Consider the following 14,768-nt stretch of genomic DNA (forward strand, 5'->3'; position numbering starts at 1 on the left):
GTTTAGTCTTAAAAGACTTTGTACCAAGAGATTGTTGGCCATTTTGTGCCTTCTAATGAAAAGCTGCTGAACTCACAGCAGTGAGAATGTTTTACTGATAAGAAATAATAAACACCTGAGCCCCAACATGAACTACTGTCTCAAGTGCCTTCAATCCAGACCCAGAGAAACCCACAACTGGTACCCCCCACACCTGTGTTCACCTTGTAGGGTGTCACCTTCCTTACCTCAGAAATCCTCCTCCTGATCTCCCCTTTCAGCCATCACCTCTCCTTTTCTATTCCCGGCCCTCGCTGATACACACCAAGATCACATTTCTGCTTTGGCCTGGGTTGTGTTTTCCAGGCCAATATATTATGCCACTTTCACACTCCCCTCCCTGCCCCATCTGGCTTCCATCCTACCCCCATAAAGATTATTAATATCGCCTGTTTCCAAGCGATTTATTAGCAGGGGCCTAACTGGTGCCATTTCCCATTTTAGTAGAGCACTGAAAATAATCCTGAGGAGTGTGCCCAGCTATAAAAATGTACTTATACTGTCATATTTGCAGTTTCAAACATGCACCACTTGATAGTCTCAAAAGTGCTGTTTAATTGGGGTTTATGGGTTCTAATTAATTATACTATATAAAAAAATTACTTGTCCCATTACAGCTCTCTGTGGTTTACTCTGAAGAGCAATGTAATTTAGAGATAAATTGTCCTTCTCTATCCCCCTGCTCCCCCTCTTCCCAGCAAGTTCCAGAACTGTTTAATTCTCCTCTAACCCAGGAATGAAGCTGAGAAAAAGCTACATTTTGATCAAGGGACACAACTTTTCCCCATACCCATAAACAGCTTTAAATGTGACTCAAAATGGTTCCACACTCTTTCTGCTGAATCAGACTGGTGAAATTATGAATAATCCTGGGGCTTTGCACAGCTCAGGTCTGGAGGGGCTGGGATTTTGCAAATATTTTGAGCGTGATGGCTGCTTTGTGCACTGTGGATTATTTCCTCTGATTTTACAGAGGTACCAGTGAAGGAAGGTGAGAATGAGCTCAGGATTTTTGGCTGGATGAAGGTCTACATTGAGATTTCTCTCCATGAACCTGTGGGAAAACAGGTAAAGGATCTGCCTGCCTTTGTGGCATTTTGGTGTGACAAGCAGCAGAGGAAATATCTCAAGTTAACTTTCTGTTCTCTCTTGCAGAATCACGAAACCTGGATTACTCAAACAAATTTTGGGGCAGTCTTCTGACTCTTAAATGCTTCCTAGAAAGACTTTGTGAAAAATGAGCAGCCAAGCAGGTACACTTGTGGTTGTTTGAAATATACTATTAAATTACATCCCTCACTGTAATAAATTTGGTCTCATGAGGCAAAACATGAAATATAGTAGAGCTGAAGTGGAAAAGATTGTATCCTATGGCAAGAGGGGATGGCTTTACACTGAAAGAGAGCAAGTTTAGATTGGATATTAGGAACAAATTCTTCACTCTGAGGGTGATGAGGCCCTGGAACAGGGTGCCCAGAGAATCTGTGGCTGCCCCTGGATCCCTGGAAGTGTCCAAGGCCAGGCTGGACAGGGCTGGGAGCAGCCTGGGACAGTGGAAGGTGGCAGGGGGTTGAAATGAGATGATCTTTCAGGTCCCTTCCACCCCAAACCATTCTGTGATTCCATTACTTTATCTGGAAGTTAGGGAGTGAGAATGTTAATTAAGGAAAAAAGACAGGGCAAAGAAACCTCTTTAATTTAACTTTGACAGGGAAATTCTACTTATTTTAAGAATTTCATGTCATTCAAACTTTTGTGTGTGGCAGATACCTCCAAAATTATACCCCCAGGCCTAGGAAGGCAACGTGGTGGCCTCTCCACATCCCTGCTGTTATTCTCAGTACTAAAAGGTTATGATTCCTAATGTCACTGCACAAATGAACATTCACTGGATCAAAAAAGTTTGTTAGTCATGCTTCACTAATTTGCTTATTTTATAAATTTAATAACCAGCATGTCAGTTGCTGGAAACTTGGATCATCCTGGGTGTCCGGATCAGTCTGCTTCATGTGCTGGAGCACAAGCTGTGAGAACTGCCAAATAAAGGGAAAAAAAAAAAAAGAAAAAAGAAACACTACAGTCACACACATTACTCATCAATCTGAAAAGTAACAAGATTTGTACTAAGAATTGTTTTTATTAAAGTACTCCTTTTGTGCAGTAAAATTAGTTAAGGGAATTTTAGTGCATATATCTAGTTGGTTACATTAAGACTAACTACAACCTGCAATGTTTTATGGAATGAGCTAAAACAGAACCCAAATCTGAAAAAAACTTGACAATCTCTGGGCAGTGTTTGGATAAGTCCAAACAAACCTGAATATCTTGGTGTTTGTACAGTGTTTATGTTTGCTTTTACATGGCTTTTACTGCCTCAGAAAGCCATTTATGGAGAGGAAACAATGTGAAACCTGCTCTTCTCATGTGATTTTCATCATCCAGAGATTTAAATAAGTGGGATCTGCTCTTTTCGTGCTATTCTGTCCCCATAAATTACTCCTGGAGGCATTAAAAGGGCTTGTGAAAAGCACAGTAATAAATAGCCAGAGGACAAATACAAATGTTGCAAACTGCTCATGCTGCTGTGGCAGCAGCTCTGCTGCGAATTTATTGAGCAAAACTGATGAGGGATCTCCATACCTGTGTCAGCTCTGCTCTGTGTGGAGCCTCATTTTACACCGCTAAAACCGATGCTAAAAATCCCCTTTTTTATGGGATGGCTTTTACAACAGTATTGTGATTGCTCAGGGGCTGACTGGGTTACTCTGGTTATTCCAGAGGAGCAGAAGGGTTAAGGAAAATGAAGAGAGAAAGGAAATGTCAGCTGCAAAAGGATTTTGTAGCCCGTGCCACCTGCAGCAGCTCCCGGCCCTGGGTGGAGCGTGGCTCTGGGCAGGGACAGCGGGGTTGTGTAACAGAGGAGAGCTCTGCCAGGTCCTTTCTCCTGACACATCCCAGACCACAAGCATGGCCCTAGATCTGAGGGAGAGGAGCAGCAGGGGCACGTGTGAGTCATGGCCCTCATGACAGGGGAATTCCTCGCTGGCTGCTGGCAGCGGCCGCACTGCGCGGTTTCCAGTGCCCGAGCATTACGGAAAGAGCCCTGCTCAGCTGAGAGCTGAGCTCTGACTGCTCACCTCCCTTCAAAATAGAAGATCCTGACATAGGGGGTTTTGGTTTCTTTTGGTTTTTTTTTGTTTCTTTTTTTTTTTATTATTATTATTGTACGGTTCTCATGACTGTTCCTTTGAGAGCTGGGAGAAGCCCAGGTTCACACAAGCCCCAGCGCATCCTTCAGAGGTGGATGAGTCAAATTGCCTGTCTTATCCCCTTGATAAGAAAACAATGAGCAAAATATTAATCAGTGAAACTGCCAGGCTAGCTTTCTATGGCATTTAATTAACCCAAACCCCAGGTTCATCTCTTAAATGAACCCCAAGGTTCATCCCCTTGATCTAGCCACGAGTGTGTGCTCTGTGCTGGGAGCTGAGGTGGGCCAGCTCTGCCCTCAGTCCATTGCTGGATGGCAACTCAGACCTGCTGCTCCTTCTTACACAAGTTGGTGGTGGATCCTTTAGGTTAAAAATGTTCAGATTTGGGTCTTTTTTCATGAGTCTATGAAATGAGACAGACCTGTGTGTGTCTGTCTAAATGGGACTCACTCTGTTCTAAATGGGAGAGACAGTAAAAGTACCTGGAAAATGAGGATCTATTCCTGGCTGTCACTGTATTGAAAATAACACATAGCACATTTAATAAGTTTTTTATTACAAAATGTAGATGCTACTGCAATGGTATTTTAGAAATAGCTGGTGTTGTGCTTGTAACAAGGATTGCTTGAAACTTTCCAGGCTTCTTTATTTCCTTGTAACTCTGTCAAGCTCCAAATATTCACATTAAAATTTCCAGTGCTGGTATCAGCTCTGGTTGATTTATTTAAAACAATTCAAACCCAACACAAATAAAATTTTAAGGGAATTTGGAAGTTTGAGGAAGGGGAGGCATAGGTGTTCCCATGATTCAAAATGAAATGAAATTATGAAATAACTGAATTTCCTGAATACTGGAAATTTGGAGTTCTGCTTCTACATACTGCTTCAGCAGGGAATGCTATAAAATACAAGTGGTTCTGATTTACCCAGGCACATGTATCCTGATTTCCTCAAACAGAAAGACACAGTCAGAAGGCTGAACTGAAACCTATTGAGCAGATTTTGTTCGCCTTTAATTTTAAACAGAAAACTTGAATCATTTGGGCATAATATACCATACCAGGTACATTTTCCAGTCTTTGGAAAATTTTGACTGATTATGAATCAGGATCAAGAGTATAAGTATACATAAGTTTATATTATTACACATATATAATAACATTTTATCACATTTTATATATTTATCATATGTAAAATACATTTCTATTTTAGCTTAAAATTACATTTGTATATAAAATTTATATTTTATATATATACACATGTGTAAGGGAGACTGTTCTCCTTGAAAAGCTTATTATTTAGAAATGGGTATCGGGAAATCATGAAATTAGGGTTTCCTGCAAAGTGTTTATTTGGCTTCCTTTTGTACCTGTGCTTGGTCTAGTCTTTAATTACTTGACCATGTGCTATATTTAGCAGAGCACCCTGGTCTCATTCAGTTCAGAAGGTGGAGCAGCTCAGGACATGAGTCAGAGCTGGGGACAGGAGGAGGCAGATGCCTGATGGACTTTGCCTGGCTTTGCTGTGGAAGCAGGGAGAGCACAGTAAAAGGCAGAGAGCTGAAAAGAAAATGTGAAATCTCATGGTTCAAGCATCTGAATCCTGCAAAACTTTCATCCAGTCTCAGAGAAGTCGATTTGCACTAAATTCTTCCCAACTGGCTATTAATTTTATTTTGCTTTCCATGTTTCCATTTGCAGAGTAGACTGCCAGTGCTTTCTCCTGACATATGATGCTGTACAATGTTAAACATTCTGAGAAATCAATTCCCAGACATCTCAGTTTGGGGACTCAACTCTAGCAGAATGTTTTGACCTGAATCTCTTTGTGTTTCAGTTTGCCATCTGTTAAACAAGAATAATAATATCCTCTCGTCTTACAGGGTGTTGTTAGGAGAAACGAGGGCTGTGAAACACTCATATGCCATACTGATAAGAGCCCTAGAAAAACTCACAAAAAATCAGCAATTGTGTCTTCCAAGCAGGTTTGGAGTAGTGTATGGTAAATGAGGCCCCAAGCCACACACTGAATAATGGCACTGTAGCAAAATATTGAATATCTGCTTATTAAGTGAACACTGTCCATCCTGAGGTAGAATCTGGTAAAAATACAGAAGGGGTTTGCAGATCTGAGGATGTCTGTGAGGACAAATAAGGCTTAAGACCCTAAGAAACCTGTTTCTGGTTTCAGATCTGGCATTTCTTGTTGCTAAAAGCAGTCCTCACAAGGTTGACATTTCTTTTCTCCACACAGGAGAAATTGGCTTCTGGAGGGATGAAAGAATGAATCCAATCTCATGAACTTCATTCATGAGGACTCATGAGCAGAGCAAGGAATCAGAAAAGCATCTTTCCAAATGAGACAGGTCCTAGTTATGAAAGAGTGAAGGGCTCTGCTTCCTTCTGCCCCTCTACAAACCCTTCCCTGCTTTCTGAAGGATGGAGAGCCCCCATGGGAGAGGGGTCCAGCACGATGCAGTGGGGATGCTGTCTGTACCCCAGTGGTTGCTCTCCTCTTCCTTATTCTCTGCAAAGTAGGGCTGAGTTGGCTCCTCTGATAAAGGATCCTTCCCAGACACAAAGAAGAGAGGAACAATCCCCGTCACTTTGCAAGTCACTGGGAACAAAACACAGCTGCCCCTGCACTTTGTGAGGGGTGTAAAGCGTGTCTGATTGCTTAGCCTTCAGCAGGAGGCAGCTCAGGGTGAACCCTTCCTGCTGCTTTGCCACTATTAAGATCCAGCAGTACCTTGATGTTTCCTCACTGGCAATAATTTGCAGGATTAAATACTTCAAGCCACTCTAAAATTAGTTCCAGGAGGCATTTTTTGCTTTCATTTCAGAGCTCTCGCGAGCCTTTCCTACCCTGTAAATCTGCTGCAGCTAATTACCTGATGGTTACTGTGCTCTAGAAGATTTCGAGTATCTGTCTTTTCCACTGCTCTAAAGACCCAGGTGGGGTTGCAGCACAGAACTTGTACCAGGAGTGTTTGCCAACAGCTGTAATGAGCTCAGACAGCTTCATGAGATGGGCAAATAAACCACTGCAAACAAAATTGCTTTTGTCCACTGTGTCCATTCAAGATTCAAAGCAAACCTATTTTTGAGCCTTTTAAAAACATCTCAGAGAGCCATTGAAAGTAATTATTTTATGTCTTGAGCTCTCTCCATCTCTCTAACCCACTGGAGAGCCTTCAGAATCACAGCACACATTTTCAGCTTCCAGTGCTGTGGTTTAAGAGTTTGCAAGGAATACTTGGTATTTTGTTTTGAGAACACCTGAAGTGCATGTTGCTGCTGTTTGTTTCTATGCAGGCATGTCACTATCAGAGTCAGAGGTAGGATAACCTTTGGAGAATTGAGAAATCTTATCACAGCAGCAAAAGGAAAAGCACCCCTGGACAAAAGCCCTCTGCACAAATCCTCTGGTAGCAGAAGGTACAGATTTCTGCTTGGTGTTTCTGGTCACTCTTTTTGGTCCATGCTGACTAAGGCCATGCCATGATCCTTTCTATTTTCTTCCCACCCTTCCCTGGCCCCCTTGAGATGATTCAGTCTCTGAATATATACATGTGTCATGTACAAAAATCTTACTCTCCTGACCACAGCAGAAATCTGTGGGGTTTGTTTCTTCACTTGTGATTTCAAAGGCTGATTTTTTTTTCCACTTGGCACCATGCCCAAGAGAAATTGTCTTCCACTCTTACTTCTCCTGGTCATTAGACTGTTAGGATCTTTTAAACCTGTTTGCTCATTGCTTCCTGAGGCACAGGCCCAGCTTTATCCACCAGTTCCCAGTCTTAATTTTTAAGTTTGGTGCTCATGCTGTTAAACCCACGGTAATTCAAAACCCATTTCATGCAGCCAGTAACAGGACAGATATTTTCATTCTTTGAGCCATCACTGAAAAAAACTGAAGTTGTTCCTTCATTTACTCTGAATAAAAACTGTTCATCACCTTCAGAGAGACATTTGGTGAAGCTGCCCACCACAATAACTCAGTATTTCTCTCATCAGCCATTTCTGGGAATCTCAGGCACAGCATCTCACTACCTGCAGTCACCTTTTTTGACCATAGTGGCCTAATGTGAAACAAACTGTAAAAGCCAAGGCCCAGCAGCAGGGCTTGGCTGCTTCTGTATGATTGTCAGTGTTTACACTTGGAAATGATGTTTGAAATCCATGTTCTGAGAGAGAGACCCAGCTCCCTTTGAAGTCAACAGAAGTTTCAGCCTCCACTTCCACAGCCCAGGGGTTGGGCCCTTTGTTCTTTTGTCTGGTGCAATTTGTGAGTAATTCCTACGATCCAAGTGATGGGCTGGATTTTCTAATGTGTTTCCAAACTGTGCTCCTTCTGACACCAGATTCCTGTACTGCCTCTCCCAAAATAAAATGCTGAAGGAGCATGGATGGAGGAAATCCGTTCAAACTGAGTAAACAGCTCGTGAGGGTAGGCCAGCAGGATTCATTCATGCTCCTTCAGCCCAGGCTGGTTTGATTCCAGTTGGAGCACTCTCTTCATTACAGGCCCCCTGGGGAATGTTAATCTGTACAGTATAAACATTTATAAACATCTACTAAATCATTACACTTCAGCTGCCCCATAAACACTCCTGAATGCTTTCCTTAGGCAGCACTGGTTGGGTAACGTGTGGCTTTTTGGAATGAGTTTACGGGAGTTTGGCGCTGGTAGAAATACGGGCAGAGGGCACAGGAGGTTAAATAACATTGTTTAAGCTCCATGACTTTTTTAGGATAAAGACAGAAGCTGTTTGTGAGGAATTAAAGTGAGCCTAGCTGGTAGATGCTGAGGACAAGCCCAGCTTGTAGAGGAGCTAAGACAGCCTTTCAGCTTTGCACACTGGATTTTAGTGATGCTGCTGCCAGGACCATCCCAAAATGCACTTCTCACTAGTCCACTTGAGGTTTCTGGACCAGGCAATGCATCATTATTCATCTGTGGCTGAAACACAAAGTGCCTCTGAAAGAACTGCCTTATGCAAGGGAAAACTGTAGATATAACTTCAGAAAAAAAACTGAGCCAGAACTAACTTAACCCCCAGAGCTAAATAAGCTGGGCTGCAGGCCCAGGGCTCACTTGTATGTGTTTACAGGACACATAAGTGTGTGTGTATATATATATATATATATATATATATATAAAAACTGGCAAAAATAAGTATGCTTATATATATATATATATATATATATATATGTATTTGTGAAGTGAATAGGAATCACTTTCAAATGCACATATAGCAAAGCAAGCCTTGAACTCTGTAAAGCTGAACTTTTCAATTCTTGTTTGTGATCTATTCCCTAACCTGAAGGTGCTGGCGTGGCTGAGATTCCCAGGACTTGGGTCACAGTGACTTTCCCCCCACTTGTAGAAGTTGTATTTAATATAGAAACAGTGAGTAGAAAAAACCAAACTTACCAAGCCCTCCCATTCTCAAATGGGTAAAGGAAAATTCCCTCAATTATTATTTTTGTTTGTTTGCAGAGGTCTGGAAAAGCTGGGAACTGATAGAGCTGTCATTAATTACCATGAGGATTGTGTTCAAGTAATGTAACCTGAGCAGAAGTTAAACATGTTGTGTGTGAGAGAGTTGTGTTTACTGACAGCCTGATGAATAAGTAACAACTTGATTTCTAAAAAGCATCTTAGGGAAAATGATTTAATTGGCTATAATTATATCATATCCTACATTTGAGTGAATGTGCCTGTGTGCACAGACCTGGTTTATTGTACATCTCACAGGTACATGGCTGGACACAGTGCTCATCTTCTCAAGCTGCTAACAAGAGCCTCCTTTGCCATCTCCTCTCTCTTGCATTCAGAACACACAGCCACTGCCTTCCAGCTATGACCACACCTATTTGTGAAATGAGAGCCCAAAAAACAGATTTTTTTTTTCCTAAGTGGACCTAGATGCACAGTGCATCCTTTTCAGAGCCTCAGGGCCATGGGACAGTGGCTGTGACATCTCCAGACCATGGCCCACTCTGCCCTGACCTGCTTGGACAGCAGCATCAGGTCAAAAATATCTTGCAATGAAATGAGACAAGGAAACTTGTTTTACCATTCAAATTTACCAAAACTTCCCTAAAACATGAAATAAAACCATACCCATCATAGGCTAAAGGTGAATTTGCCATATCTGCACTTCCAGCTTGTAAATCTCCCTATTTGTGTGAGTGTGCATATATATATATACATATATATATGTATGTATGTATGTATGTATAAAATCAGTAGTACAGGGTGATTTTCCCACAGCTTTTCTGTGGCATGTAATGAGGTGAGTAATTTAAAATCTTCTGTGTATGGTCCAGGTTTGAGCTCACGGAAAGCATTACACATTATTAGTTTCAATTGGTCTTTTAACATCCATCTTAAAGGGTCAATAAATGAGATTGCCTAGAGGTAAAGCTGTTGTTATCATGTGTAGGGTTACAGTCACAGCTGGAGGGCACAGGCAGGGACAGGCTGTCTGTCTGCCTGTGTAGGAGACTTCAGTCACCAGCCAGGGTTCTATTAATTTTATAGTGCCTTAAATTCATATTGTAATTATGAAGCATAAGCAGAGAGAAAGAGAAATCTCCTTTTAATATGTTTTAAAAAATCTGGAGCCTATTACCCCACTTAATTCCAATTATATTACAGCTGAACTTTTATCTCAGTACACTGCAAATAAATTCAGGCCAAGGTAACTTGGATATGTGCTTCCTAACTTCAAAACAGGAACCTGTGGGCAGTAGACAGAAGAGAGTAAAGGAACCAGAGTGAAGCCTCAGGAGTGTCACATTATGAATTTAAATACCTGGGCTGAAATTTGGTGACCTAATTCAAAACCAAAAGTGAATTCACACAAGCCCCTAAGTGGAAATCATTTATCCACTGGGAAAGATCACCATATGTTTTACCATGATGACAAAGCAAGGCTTGGAATATCCTTAGCTCAGAGGACTGGGAGATGGAAGCTTTTAAAAGTGATGGGTGAAGTGATACAATACAGTAATTGCATGGATGTGGGGAAAAAAAAAAAGCTGAAAAAGTGAAAGAATTTGCATATTGGCTTGATGAATATTTACTGAAATGTTCTCCAAGTCTGAAACTGTGTTATATGTTACTTCAGCTCACAAGTAATGAAAGCTCACACAACATGCTTAGTATAGAGGCTTTTCCAGTGCATTAAATATATTTAGAAGAGAGGACTGCAAACATCACTTTATAGGAGAAGTCTTAAGATACCAGGAACTCAAGGTGTTTGGCAAGAACAAGGCTGGTGCTTCCTGCCAGTGCTGGTGCTGCCCAGTGACCAAGACTTTCTGTGGCAGAGTCCCTGGGTCTTTACAGGGAACATTTGGACGGTTAAGAGGACTGGTGTTGTGTAAACTCCATTAGAGCCTTTTAATATTGGCTGGGCACAATCTCCTGCAGCCTTTCCTGTATTTCCTCACAGCCCTGAGGGGTGGGACAGTGGTGGTGGGCACTGTTGGTTTAGACAACTGAGCAGCAGCTGCTTAAAAGCAGTTTGCATCAGACCCCTCTCAGTGAGGCTGTGAGAAGATGCTCTCTGTGAATCTCCCACTCTTTTCTTCCAGCTGTGAGGAAGAGGAGGGGCTGTGCTGCAGCACCATCAGTCTCAGTGCTGAGATGGGACACTTTCTGTTGGCTTAGCATGTCCTGAGAGCACAATCTCCAGGGAGAAATGTGTGCCCTACTGAGCCACTCCTGCCTCTGCTCCTCTCCCCAGATGTCTGGGTTTCCCTGGACTAGCCTTGTCCTTGGGAGCACACTTAAACCAGCACTTCCTTCTCTTTTTTCCTTAAATGTAAGTACCATTACATGCTTGCAGGAGGCACTGTTGTCATCCTGGGTGAGTATCTGTGAATAGGTAAGAATAATAAGAATAATAATAATAATGGGAACAACGTAAGAGTAGGTGATTCTTACGTTGTTCCCATCAAATTAAGGACCCAGAACATGAAATTTTTATCAAAAAAAAAAAAAAATCAGTTTTCTCTTTGTCAATCCTCTTGTCTCTAGTCATATCTGCAAAGTGAAGTCTGGCAGTGCCTTTCACAAAAGATATTGGCCAAATGACTTCCAATGGCAAATGGGCATGAGGGAAATTAAAGATGGTTCATGAACAGCCAGAAACTGGGAAAAGAGGCAAGGTCAGCTGAAGAGAGCCTTATAATTTAGTTCCTGCTGAGGAGATAGATAAGTTGTACATAGTCCTTAGGTTGACCTGGTGCATAAAAACAAATCCTGCAGCCAGCTTTAGAGATAAGCACAGCTTCAGAGTTCCCTGGACAGTGTTTTCCAACACTAATGTACAGTCCAACCCAGGGACTTCAAGCAAATGAACAAATTTGGCTGTGGGAACAGTTCAGCTTCCTCCTTTCCCTGCAGTGCAAGTTTGTGCAGAGGGAGAAGTTTGCTCCTAAAGGTTTAATGCTATTAGTGTGATTTTGCTCAGGTTTTGTGTCTGTATCTCAGATTTTAGCAAATACTATGTAGTAAAACATGAGCATGACACCTTGTCTAACTTTACCCCAGCTTTTTTATGCAAATGCTTTTAGAGGTGGTCAGACCTGTGTTTGGTGCTGTCATGTAAAAGGCACAAGCCTCTCAAAACCAGTCCTTCATAGGCTAAACTTGTCCCTATCACAAAATCTGTGCTGTGCTCAGCCTGAAGTGGGCAGAATACTCACAGCAGGGAAGGGAGTAGCTGCACAAACCTCTGCCTGCTAAAAGCTCCTTTCTCATGGCTGCCACGGATGTGTTTTGGAGAGAGGGACAAAGGGAAAGCACTGCAAACAATGCTTTTGCCAAAGTAATATAAGCTCTTCAACTTTTTCCAAAAGTGTCAATTCAGAGCCATTCCTTGAGAAGGAGTGAGTAAAGGGTTTGATCCAAAGGCCAGTTGTCAGTAGCAGTCCTGCCCATTGGCTGCACTGGGGTTTGGATTTGGTCCTAAGTCCAACAGCCATTAAAAATTAAGTAAAAAGCTTTGGCAAAGCATTCCAAGCACCATAAACAAACATGTTCCCAATATGAAGTGCATTTAATGGAGTTTTGCAGCATTGGTCTCCCGGGCAAGCTCTGTATGAGTCTCTGTTTTCCCTCCCTGTCCTAATGGCCACAGCCAGAGGGGTGCTGGTTTGAACTGTGAAGGAGGCTGGTTTTTATCCACATTGAGTGGAGAGGCATAAATTGGCATTCCATATCATCATAAAAAAAAAAAAAAAAAAAAACTTCCCAGCAATTATTAAAAGATTCTTATCTCTTGCTCCCTACATGGATAATGAGAACCCTCTCTGCTGGACTGAGACAGCCTGTCTCTCAGCTCACTTAATGAAATGGACCCAAGTTTGCAAATTAGCATAGCCCTGACTCCAAATGTAACCTCTTGTTGTCTAGTTGTACATCAAGGCCCCTGGCTTATGTCTTTTCTTATTAACACCCCGTAATCATGTCAACCCTCTTTAGTTTTCATTTCCTGTTTCCTTTTACAAATTCACTTTTGAGTTTGGAGCAAGATGTTGGATGCCTTTGGATGCACTGAGATTTTATTTTTGTCTCATTTTTAGCATTATTGCAGTATAAGTTTATCAGTGGGTCCTGGGGTGGATCAGGGAATCTGTGTTCTGTTCCATATTTTTGCTACTTGGTTGCTATGTGATCTTAAAGCAGCTCCTTTTGTATGTGTGTGCTCATTTCCCTTCCAGTTTTTAAGGTTTTTATTTTAGACTGTAAAATCTCAGTGACAGATATTTTGTCTTGGCCTATATTTGGTCGGTGCCTTTAGAGTGTTTTTTTGTTTCTGTGAGGTTGTCTGTGTAATAGACTATTAATAATCATAAAGAACAGCGATATTGGGCCCTAACAAACACAATATGCTAAAGGCTTTCTACGAAGTCAAGAAGGATGAACCCTTTGAAACTCTTTTTCTTTCTCTCTCCCCTGATGTGAAACTTCATTGTTGGACCTTGAGAGTAATAAATCAAAGCAGCTGAAAGAAGAGAATCATGATTTCTTTTGCCTATGTGTAGCTGACCCAATCTGCCTTTGATAAAGCAGTGGCCTTCCACTTTATCCACTACCCTACTAATTATCCTTCACTTTCATGAGCAGTAAAATCCAGTCACACATTAGAATAAAAAAAGAAACAGGGATGTGATTAGTTGTGTACAGATAAGAAGCAGCCCACAGCGTTAGCTGGGTAATAACATTTTCTAAGACTCCTTTTTTTTTTTTCCCCTGGAATTCATTTCCTCTCACTTACATCCATTGCAGTAAAAAGTACTTACATTTTGTAACACAAAAGATAACTCTTCAATGCAAAGCTTTAGTGTGTGTCTTTAAAAGATTTACTCCTTTATCAAGTATTAATTTAAGAAAGGGTGCCTTGTAGGTAAGGCAACGACATCAGTCATAGTCTTCAGGGCAGCAGATTTATTAATTTAATAGGTTTATCCATTTTACAGCTTGGATAATCATATTTCACCAAACTGGTACACAAGGAGTCCTCAGCCCATCTGACAGCTTTATTCTTGTGTAAGTTAACAAGCACATTTTGTACTCGTGACCTTGTGAATTGTACAAGTGCGAGGAGCTGGAGAGGAATGACAGACCAAATCCAAGGAACATGTCAGCATTTCAGTTTTCCTGAGAGAGATTTATAAAGGGAGCAGTGAAGAACCCCAGCTGAACAGGGAACTTAAACATTTGTTAATTTATTTGGTTTAGGAAAATATGCAGAATTAAAAAAAATAAAATTAGCGGAATGTTGATTTAAAAATTAAGGACCTAATATGTTTATCAAATATATCAATTTAACAGTGGAATTGTTCCTGACTATAGAGGAGTTGTTCTTGAGCTGGAACAACTGGAAAAGAATTGGGCTGGATTTGTCTAAGGTAAATTCCTTTGGTACATACTCGTGTTTACTCCTTGTGTTTATCTGTGCTTGCTGTGGCCAGTAAATTCCCTCTATAAGTGCCTAAAATTCTTGAAACTGGCTAGGAATTTGAAGATTAAGGCAAGAATGGAGCCAAGATTTTAAAAACACCTCGATAAAAGTAATTTTATAGTTAAAACCCACAGGGATATGTGTTGCTTGAAAGCAACACACACTTCTTTATTGCTTGGTATTTCTTTTCCTATTGAAACTGTTGGGAGAAAAAGAAAATATTTCCCTATTTGTTTAAAAGCTTCACTTAAAACTGCACTTTGTAAAACCTGTATTTCACTGTCTTAATGAAAATTTGACTTATTCAGGAAGGAAATATTTCCTGGGAAAAAATAACATTCAACTGGAAATTACCTTGTGTCAGAAAATGTAACATAAAAGTTGGGACTAATCCTACTCTGTCCTTTTAATAAAAGCAAAAGCTGAGCTACTTACACTGTACTAACTGCAAGCTCTTCAAATAAAAGAGCAAATACATAGCACCTCATCATAAAATGGTCCATTTGGCAGCAGGGAAAGAACAGAAAGAATTC

At 41.1% G+C, this 14,768-nt stretch overlaps 1 long non-coding RNA gene across 1 annotated transcript in view; it reads left to right on the forward strand.

Annotated features, from left to right (window-relative positions):
* The window catches only part of LOC143695420 (uncharacterized), a 115,209-nt gene that overhangs the window by 43,074 nt on the left and 57,367 nt on the right, over window positions 1–14,768 (forward strand). Inside the window, exons 8-9 of the long non-coding RNA XR_013184580.1 lie at window positions 1,013–1,107; window positions 1,195–1,292. This is a non-coding gene — a long non-coding RNA (uncharacterized LOC143695420). The remainder of the gene's footprint in view (window positions 1–1,012; window positions 1,108–1,194; window positions 1,293–14,768) is intronic.

The sequence above is a fragment of the Agelaius phoeniceus genome, chromosome 17 (genome assembly GCF_051311805.1).
Source record: "Agelaius phoeniceus isolate bAgePho1 chromosome 17, bAgePho1.hap1, whole genome shotgun sequence".
Lineage (NCBI taxonomy): Eukaryota > Metazoa > Chordata > Aves > Passeriformes > Icteridae > Agelaius > Agelaius phoeniceus.